The following is an 8,766-nucleotide window of genomic DNA, read 5'->3' as shown; positions in this document are numbered from 1 at the left end:
TACTATAGGAACATCGCTTGTTCTCCCCTCATCCTACAGCAGTGCTTCCTGCATGTGACCAAAATGCTCTTGTGTGATGGCATGTAATCTGTCTGTGATGTGAGGCATCAGTTTGCTTTCAGGTGGCATAAATAAATAGGAATGCTCTAATTCTATAGGTGATAATTTTTGTGTGACGATTACACCTGTGCCTACCTATATAAAACTTGCAGTGAGTATTAGTGGTGTGTTCTAGTTGCCTTTATGCATCTGGGATGGTATGCAGACCTTCAGGTCGCTGAATCTCTAATGGGAAATGCTGCAATGGGGTGTTGGAACTGAGCCACCATCAGAGAGGTAAATTTCAACTATTTTGGTGACCATCCACATTTTCAAAACCTAGTTATGTTCTTCTGAACTTGATGGTGATGCTCTCTAGTGGACAACTTTGGCAGGTCTCTTAGCATGAGTATCTGAAAGATGCCTGGATAAATTCTGGTGCTGAGGACACAGGTGAATAAGGCAAACAAGCAGAAAAAGAAAAGATTCCTAAAATAAGTGAGACAATTAACAAAAATTGAAATGAAAAAATATTTTTGAAGGAGGAAAAAAAGGATTTAAGAACTGGAAGAAAGGATTAGAACCCGTATATATTTTGGTCTTGTGTATATAGCTTGTAAGTATTGAGGAGACATGAAGATACATCATGTGTGTTTGGTTATGGATATAAAAGCATGAGTATGACACAAGGTTGAGTTGAATTCCTTTTTTGGAAGTTAATTTCTGAAAAACATCTTCACTTTTCAGTATTTACTATTACACTCAGCTTCTTTTAGGTAAAGTATGTATGGTTAAAGGAAAAAGCACTGCAGACTTCTTAATGATTATCACAAACTATTACTATTAACCCTAGACAGTTTCCCATGAGGAGCAAGTTCATACTACCATCTAGTGCTATTCATGTTTCAATGCAAGAGCATTATACAGTATAGTATCTTTATTATTACTGAATTCCTCTGAATAATCCAGCTGATGTACTTATTGACTGTAGTAATAATTCCATATTAATGGAAGAAACAGAACATCATTGTTCTAAGCCCTCTGTAAATAGTACACTGACTTCCATGCTTTATGTGCTTATTTTCTCACATGTATATAGTCATTGTAAGATAGTAATCATTCCTCTAGCACAGTAATACACACCTACTCCTGCTGAATTATGCAGCTGTGGGTTTATATGAATAGTTTGTATGAGCACCCTGTCAATATTTAAAGTGTGATGTGGAAAAGGAGAGTAGATTGTCTTGATCTTATGTGCTGTGGTATGCAAAGCACAATAAATCTCTAAGCTTATAAGTATCGGCATTCTGATCTTAACAAAGAATAGTATGTATTAAACCGCTCATGTTGTTAATTCCTAGTGTGTAGTTATTTGGGGGGCTATTCTTCTTCTATCATGAAACAATCCTTTTTTAAAAGGTATGTCCAGTGGATATCCTCAAATGATATATATAGAATTCCTAAAGGTCAAATACAATGTTGGTCCTTAGTATAAGTATGTAATAATGAATATATGTTAAAACATTGTCTATTTACAAAGGGGTTAGGCATTTTTTTAATATCAGAATCTTTTGTCTCTATTAATGATTTCAGAATCATGAGAGGATGTCATCATACTTTTTAAAGAAGTTAGTCAAGTTTCTACTAGTATTTTAATTCCCCATCCCTATTTTAATGCTCTGTCAATAAGGAAAAGATACATATACAGCTAACTTAGTGTGCAGCAGAACTTTCTCTAATACTAGATGCGTTTGCCCTTGCTCAAAAATAAAGGTTATATACTTATGTCATATAAAGATATATTAATCCTAGTTCTGTTTATGGGCTAGTTTAAACTCTGACAGAACTAAATACATTTCAGTTCAATAAGCAACTATTCTTTTTTTTTCAGGCTTCTTCTTTTTCTCTATCCTTTTCATTTGAAATAACCAGATCTAAAGAGACCGGAAGGATCAAACTTCCTATAAACACGTAAATAACTTAGAAGTTCCACTGATTTGGAATTCCACTGTGATTTGGGCAAAGGGAGCTTACCTACACAAAAAGCAAAGCGTTTGAAGCTTAGGGCACAGACTCAGAAGGTTGAATTTGCAGTTGATGGATAATTCCTTGGAATTTAGTGAGACTGGAAAGTGTGGAAATATAAGCAGAATGCAAATGAGTTTATTTAATAACTGTAAGTGTAGTATTGTATATAACTATAAGCTATATGTATTTTTTCTGATAGAGTAAACTCTAAGATAATCATCAAATATTGTGTTACAGCTTAACCATCATACCAGCAATGGCTCTTTCTATGATGTAGTATCCTGGTTTAACTTTTCCTTTCATGACTCCATGGCAGGCAGGTATGGCTATAGATTTCCCGTAGGAACTTTAGAGGAGTGAAAGATTGTGACTGATGTCTTACAACTGCAGGTGAATTTTTCTTCAGGATATAGAGCAATGCTCCCAAATACACATTTCAAATGGACCCCTCAGGTAGATCAATATTACAGCTATTTAGAATGATGCAGAAAGGGAAAAGAGCTTCAATATGTTGTTTCTGGTTTGAGTTTGGAAAGAAGCATGCTAATGATCTCGTTTGACTGAATTCATTAAAAAGTCAGGAAGAAGTCAGGTGTCGGGGTAAGGTTTTTTAAAATGATCAAATCTGAGTCATTCACACCTGAATGTCCATAAAGAAAAGAGGTATTTCACGTATACCAACAAGCTTTTGAAGTGAATTTTGGAGTGCTGGGGAAATGGTAGAAACAGGAAAGCTGTGAATAGCTTATCAGTATTTGAAAAGGACTTGTGGTTAAATGGTCTGTTAACCTGACAGGAGCTCCAGGTGAAAGGGTAAAGGGCTTCAGTGCTAAAGAATTAAAGGTTGGGAATACAATTAATGGAAGTCAGAATGATTTGATGGAAAACAGGCCTGATTTAACTCTTTGAGAGTTTAAAGATGTAACCGTGCTGTGTAGGTATCATATGCTGTAACTTCCAGAAGGTATTTGGCTAGTACACTATGCTACTGTTCATTTAAAATAGGTGGCACTGCAGCACATACAGCCCATAAGCAACGAATTAAAATCCAAGACTGATGGTTTCAACAAACAATGCCAGTAAGAAATAATCATGCAGTGAGGCTGTTTACAATTGCATTTTCTGAAGAAAAGTGCTCAAACCAAAGTGATGCTGCAGATTTGTGCATAACCTGGACTTAAAAGCAAAATTGCTGTTGATAAAATATGCAGATGACACAGAGGATGACAGCGTGACAGATGATGATGGTGCTGATGTTGCACAGACTAACACGGGTAGTTTAGTAAGCAGAACAAACCCATGCAATTAGCTACTATTTTAATACATTCACATGCAGAGCTGTATGACTGAAAAAAAATGCAATTTATAAGTAAGGAGGGGAGGACAGTATCCTTGAAGACAGCAACTTTCAAAAGTCCTTATAAATCATCTCGAGCAACTGAGTCAACACAAACTTCTAATGTGATGTGCGAGGTAAAAAGGATTAACAAGAATTTGTAAATCTATTCAGGAAGGCAGTGCGTAGGAGTAGGAAGGCGATTTTGTTTGTATAATCACTGATGAAGCCAGTACTAGAATATTGCTTGTAAGTCAGGTATCAGTGTTTCTAACAGTGGAAGTAACACAAAAAGCATAGGAAGAAAGCCAGAAAGAGTATCTGAGCACTGAAAAAGTGCCTAACTGTGAAGGACAGGAAGAATGCAATTTGTTAAGCTTATCAAAGAAGTCTGAAAGGTAATTTGATTGTAGCACAAAAATACTAATACAAGGAGAATATACCATGTATTAAAAGGCTTTTTAATCTCAGAGAAGAAAGCATAAGAGAAAACAAGGATGAGAAGCTACAGCCAACACATTCAGCTATCAATTGGACAAAGATTAGCATGCCAAAGCAGAAGAGCTCTGATGCACCTCCCTTCTTGGAATCTTCAAACTGAAGTTGCGTTCCTTTCCAAAAGATGGCGGGGGGGGGGGGGGTGTTGCCTGGCTAGATTACTGGTCTCAGCCTCACAGTATGATGCCTCCTCCTTGTACTTAATGTAGTTTAGTATATCCCCACACTGCATGATATTCTATTTTTGCACAGAAATGGTACGTCCTTAGACACAGCCAACAGACATATTTTAATGGTAATGTGTCCAACTTGATTATGTGTAGAACAGAGGAAAAAATAAGCATATAGCAGTGGTGACAAGTGTTTTCAGATTATGATTATAAAATGAAAGTTGTCATACAAGAGGAAACATCTTTTATTAATATGAAAAAGCCACTAGATGGCACTGAAACATCCCTTTACAAATCCTCTTACTTGGAGTGATGGGCTGATTTATCCAAATTTTTTAATCAAGGCTAAAAGGAGTTTATGAACCATAATATGAAAAATCCAAGGGACATAAAATTCTGATATTAGACAGGATCAATTTTTTTTCTTTCTGTTTATTTTACACAATATACACTTCACTGTTTAGTTTATAATTATCTGAATTATCTTTATGCACTTAAATGTTCGGAGATGTTGTTTAAGGGAACTTAATCAGCACCAAATTATATCAAATGCTCCATAGAGTATGGAATTGAACACCATTCCAACCCATAGTTTGATTGCTGGCTTTGCCTTGTTGTCTTCTTGCTAGAGTAAATTTAGTTAAATATATTACAGCAATTCTCTATTTAAAGTGAAATAAAAGCTATGGGCCCCTCTCTCACTAGGATATAGCATCAAGACTGCTTGGAAGTTTATTAGTACATAGCAACAGGAATTATTGTTTCAATAAAACCCAAGATACATGCTGTGTATTTATAAAGACTCTTTCCTGGCACTTCATCTATTTAATAAATTATTTACATATAAAATTGATCATTTTAAAGCTGTTTGTTCCAAGCAAGTGGATGTTGTCTTTAAATACTCAAGACATTAAGTGGGAAGAAAGGAATCGGATCCCATTTCACATTTCCAAAGACATTTTTAAGCTCCTCAGCTATTCAGACTGACAGAGTTGTGCTTAATGGGAGCAAGCACATGAGTGGTGAATCTTGTATCTGGGAATTCTTGTATAGGTCTGCTAGAAGAAATGCAAAAGGTATATGGTTTAGTGTAACACATCTAGTGTTTTAAAATTGAAAGTGATATTGTAGTATACTTTTTGATATCATTTCAGTCAAAAAAATAAGTAAAATACAAGCTTTCTGCAGATGACACTCATGTTGATAACTAATTCAAACCCTACATGTATCAGCAGGGTGGCTGGAGATGACTGTGAAAGTATGGATGAGCCTTAACTTTGGCCCTTCAGAGAATCAAAGCCTGCATTTCCCGTACATGGAGCTCAAACTGTAAGTGTTTTTGACAGTTTGGGCTTTAGGAGGTTTATCAGTGAGCCAGGTGAGAACTGCCCTTCTGCAGATGAAGGTATTACTAAATATAATTGGTTTTCAGCCCAGAGTATAGATGCTTTGCTACACAAAGGGCTGTTAACAGCAGTGTGGTACTCATAATACACAAAAAGTATCTAGAAACTTGATAAATTCAGCCCAAAATATTCACCAGATGAACAACAAAATAATTACAAAAGTACTTTGAATAAGGGGCTGACAAATCCTGGCAGACACAGCAAGAAGGATGGGAATTTGGAGGGTTGGGCTATCACTAGAATATATAACCACTACATGTCAGCTGCAATCAGTAAAAGAAGCAGAGCTACTACTTAAATACTCTATTGATAAGCAAGGCATAGGTTGTTAGACTTTGAAAGTGATCTTTTACCCAGTTAACATGCTGTAGGATCACATTTTATTTCAGAGCAGAGGACTCTTAACTATTTTGCTAGTCTTCTTTACCCAGTGTATTTCCACTGTCATCCCTGGAAGTGGGTGTGCAGCAAATCTAATAAACCTGTTATCTCTTCCATGGAAATCACCTGGAGCTGTTTTCTCTTACAGTAAGCTCCCTATTTATTACTTCAGCTCAGTCAGAGGTAAAATCCTTTTTCATGTGGCAAATTGCTATCAAACTGAAGATGACTGTGGTAAGCCAGTCGGCTCACTCTGCACCTGAGTTCCAGTACTGAGTATGAGTTTAAACCTGGACAAGCATGGCAATACAGAGGGATACCAATTGTTTCATACAAATTCACTCTGACTGGATGCTATGGTATCAGTTAGAACAGAAAGCACCCAAACAAGCACATGCACATATAGATCTCTTCAAGATTCTAATATATTTAATACCCATTATATAGTAAGATATAGCACTCTACATTTGATTAAATCTGCAGAAAAAACCGTAGTGAATGGCAAATCCTTTTCCTGTTGAAGGACAAGGAGGATCTGCTACAGACAGGTATAGCATCCTTAACCGGGGAAACAGCGCTGGAACATGTCTTCTCTTTCTAGTTGTCCCTCGCTATCACTCTTGTAGAATCTGTGCTCTCAAGTTTCCACTACACCTGTGTGGCAGGGGTTGGCCATGCAGGTATGTTTCTTACCCATTTCTGATCTATGCATGTAATTCAGCTACAGGTTTTAAAAATAATTGTTCCTTTCTCTTGGTTTCTAATTATTTTTCAGATGAGTCAAACCGCCAAACTGTCAAGCTCAGTGTAGGCAACCAGCTGCAGACTCTCAGCTGCCTCTGTGGCTGAGAACCCCATAAACTAGATCAGCTGAACAAGCATATGTGACCTCAGTTGGTATTTTTGCCCCCCTGTGTCACACACATGATTTTTTTTCTCACTGATTCAGTCTGCCATTCAGTTTCAGGTAGTTTTTTTAAGTGTGACTTCTATTTTCATCTGGTGCTGTTCTTCCTTTTCTAATGTTAATTTGGCACTATCACCAATTCAATCATATTTATGTCAACCAATTAGAGATCATTTGTGTGGGTACTGCTGCACTAGCTAACTGTAATTTTAGTCTGTGGTCAGATATTGTGGTTTCCTTGGTACTCTTTGGATAGGCTGTTAATAAATAAAAAACATGAAAATGCGGTAGCTTAAATCCTTTTCATAAGAAACAAAATCTTGCATTATTTTTTTGTTTTTTTCCTCCTAGTTGTAGCTGTTCCTTCCTCCAAGAATAGGTACATACCTGGGTGAGCAACATTAGGTCATGGGGGGACTTAGTTACACAGTTAAGCCATATCTTCGCTGGGCACTGAGCTCTGTCTCTTGGCTTGTTGGGTATGGAGGTTCTTGGGTCTTCTGCAAGGCCTCTGACGGTGACTTTGGCATAGTGTATCTCCCAGTTTCTTTGGCTCCTGACCTTGACTTGACCTGCTGTACCTCCAAACTCATTAAGGCTGATTTGTAACCCCATAATCTTGTAGATTAAGGGTTCAACAGACAAGGTCAAACTTTCTCAAGCCTTCTCGCATCCATGGCCTGGTTTAATTATTTTGCTGTTAAGGTTTTTTTAAATGGATCTTGGATTTGCCTTTGCAGTAATCAGTTTGCATTAGGCTGCTACTGGAAGTGCCTTTTACAAAGCATGGCTGGGAGCTGTGATTTGGTGATTAAAAACCCAATAATCCATCCGCTCAGCTGTGTCTTAGGTGTGTGGTCAGAGTAGAGAAGCTGGGGTGTTAGTGTGTAAGCCTGAGATTAAACTATAGTTCATCAAGTCTTCTGTGAAGTTTGTAGGACTTGGCTCTTGTCAAATCTTAATCCTTACCAGGTATATTTAGTATTTATCTTTCTCCCTCCAAAAATGAGGGAGTTTTTATCTGTTGATCCTAAAAAGTAACTCTTCCCAGGTCCAATACAGAAGCATGGCTTGTTTTCCCCACATCTTTCTTTTTCTAGAATAACAACTTTTTTCTTGTGCTGTCTTCCTCTTTCTCTCCAACTGCTTCAAAAATTTCTATGGTTCAAATTCATAATTTTTGCTTATAGAAAGAGAAAACTACTTCCTCTAGCCTCAGAGGTTATGTTACACTTTCATAAACAAGGCCTATAACATATAGTTTATCCTTTTAAAAGTATCTTATTATGTCATCTGTGAAATTAATAATTCTTTGTGCATTTTAAGGGCAGTTTGATCATGTTCTGTTCTGTAACATATTTATTAAACATGACAAAAGGTTTGGCTCTTTTGCACTCATTATTTGAAAGAGTACTCATCCCTGGTTTGAGCATTTTAAAGAAAATAAACAAAATGCAAACTTCTGCTTGAGTCCTCCAAACAGAAATATTGTGTTTGTTCCAAATTACATTTTTCGTAAGACATTGGTGACAAACATACTAATTTCTCTGAGTACAAAAATACATTTACATTCAGCCAGCAACAGCTAGTTTAGCCTGGCATTATATTTTTTTCGGAGCTGTTGAGGGATTTGTTTAGCCCAATAGGCTTTGTATTGATTTCTGTTTCACTTACTTTGGTGAGCTTTATTCTAGTTTTGTTGTTATATTGATTCAGAGAGGTTTAGCCATCTGAGTTATTACAAGTTGTGCTATATTTATGCTGTAATCCTACTACAATAATCAAGAATTTAGACCTTCACGGCTAATAAAAACAAAACAAACCCCTAACAAACAAACAACTTCCCCCCAAAAAATAAAGTTGCAGTTGGTTCCAGAAATCTGAAGTATCTCTGAGAAGAACTTACCATATTTCTTTTCACATGATGCTTTTTTAGGTAACTCAGGGACATTAATTTGTATTATTAATTGATAGTTATTGGATGCTGTCCTGGTTTCAGCT

The 8,766-nt window shown here is 36.6% G+C and overlaps 1 long non-coding RNA gene across 1 annotated transcript in view; it reads left to right on the top strand.

The window, feature by feature from the left end:
• Nucleotides 1-251: 251 nt before the first annotated feature.
• Nucleotides 252-8,766, top strand: part of LOC136011309 (uncharacterized) — a 28,691-nt gene continuing 20,176 nt past the window's right edge. Inside the window, exons 1-2 of the long non-coding RNA XR_010611322.1 lie at nt 252-336; nt 5,304-5,400. This is a non-coding gene — a long non-coding RNA (uncharacterized LOC136011309). The remainder of the gene's footprint in view (nt 337-5,303; nt 5,401-8,766) is intronic.

The sequence above is a fragment of the Lathamus discolor genome, chromosome 3 (genome assembly GCF_037157495.1).
Source record: "Lathamus discolor isolate bLatDis1 chromosome 3, bLatDis1.hap1, whole genome shotgun sequence".
NCBI lineage: Eukaryota > Metazoa > Chordata > Aves > Psittaciformes > Psittacidae > Lathamus > Lathamus discolor.
Note: the sequence above shows the minus strand (reverse complement) of the source record. Positions and strands in the feature narration are given on the sequence as shown.